This window comes from Tupaia chinensis, unplaced genomic scaffold (genome assembly GCF_000334495.1).
Source record: "Tupaia chinensis unplaced genomic scaffold, TupChi_1.0 Scaffold142854_1, whole genome shotgun sequence".
In the NCBI taxonomy this organism is placed as follows: domain Eukaryota; kingdom Metazoa; phylum Chordata; class Mammalia; order Scandentia; family Tupaiidae; genus Tupaia; species Tupaia belangeri.
This window is the reverse complement of record NW_006202699.1, coordinates 653,734-655,327: the sequence shown is the minus strand read 5'-3', so window position 1 is coordinate 655,327 and position 1,594 is coordinate 653,734.

Here is a 1,594-nt window from a genome sequence, read left to right as displayed (position 1 = left end):
TAATTCTCTCCTTCCTCTTGTCCCACAGACCAGACAGGTCCTTGCCCTGCAGGAGTTCTCCCATTCCATCTATAGCCCACTGGCGAAATCGCGCACCATGCTACTGCGTGGCATGTGACTTTTTCTTTAATCTCCTCTGTACACTTTTCTTTCCTCTTACATTATCCTCTCTTCTTTATCCTCCACTCTTCCTGAGGGATTTGACAGATCTCAAATCCCAGTTCTGAATTTTCATAGTATATTGGAAGGTTCCTGGTATCCTCATCAATACTGAACCACCTGTGATTAGCCAGAATAGAGTACCCCTCTTGAGACCACATTACTAAAAACATCAGGAGAGGTACTTCTGCACACATCAATTCACAGAAAAGGGATACACACTTGCTCCTAGTCGAAGAAACTTTCTCCTAAGGGATATTCAAAAGTGAATACATCATCTAATGGCAAGAAGAAGAGGAGCCTCAGGTCTGAACAAGTCAGGAAATGTGTCTCCATCAAAGGAACACAGTAACTCCCCTCCATCTCTCCTAAAATCTGAAGATGTCACCAAAATGTCAGAGAAAGAATTTAGAACCTTCATTACAAACAAATTCTATGAGTTGGAACAGAAAAGAGACAAAGAACTTCAAGAGATTAAGAAGTCCTTTTACTATATGAAAGAAGAAATAGACACTCTGAGAAAGAATCAGATAGTGCTATTAGAGATGAAGTCTGAAATACAGGAAATCAAAAACTCTGGAAAGTATTAAAAGTCGGTTAGATCATGCAGAAGATCGAATCTTCAATGTAGAAGATAAAACCTCTGACCTTGAAAAAAACACCAAGAAGACAGAGAAAATAACTTTAAAAAACGAGGATAATATAGAAATACTAGATTCCATAAGACTCCCAAACATCAGAATAATTGGCATCCCAGAAGGTGAAGAAAGTAATAACAGCATGGAAAATCTATTCCATAAAATTCTGAAAGAGAATTTACCAACTCTAGAAAGGCACTCAAGCATCCAGACCCAAGAAATACAAAGGACCCCAAATAGAATCAACCCCAGAAGATCTTCCCCAAGGCACATTATAGCCAGACTCTCAAAGACCACAGATAAAGACATGATACTAAAACTTGCAAGAGAGAAAAGAGAAGTGACTTACAAATGTCATCCCATCAGGGTAAAACCAGACCTCTCAATGGAAACAATGCTAGCAAGGAAAGAATGGGAAGATGTATTGAAAGTTTTAAGAGAGAAACAATTTCAGCCAAGACTATTATATCCAGTAAGATTATCCTTCATATGGGGAATAAAAAGATTAAAATCTTATCAAACAAAACCTGAAAGAATTTGCCAACACCAGACCAGCTCTTCAAGAAACCCTTAAGAAAGTACTGTTCCAGGAAAACTAAAGAATTAACAGCCAGAAACAAATAAATAAAAGTCAACTAAGAAAATGGCCAACTTAAATGTCTGTACAGATCTGTAACATCGATAATAACATTAAATGTTAATGGATTAAATTCTCCAATCAAGAGACACAGACTGGCTGAATGGGAAAAAAAAAAAAAAAAAACAAAAAACCCCTATCTGTTTCCCCAAACAAAACC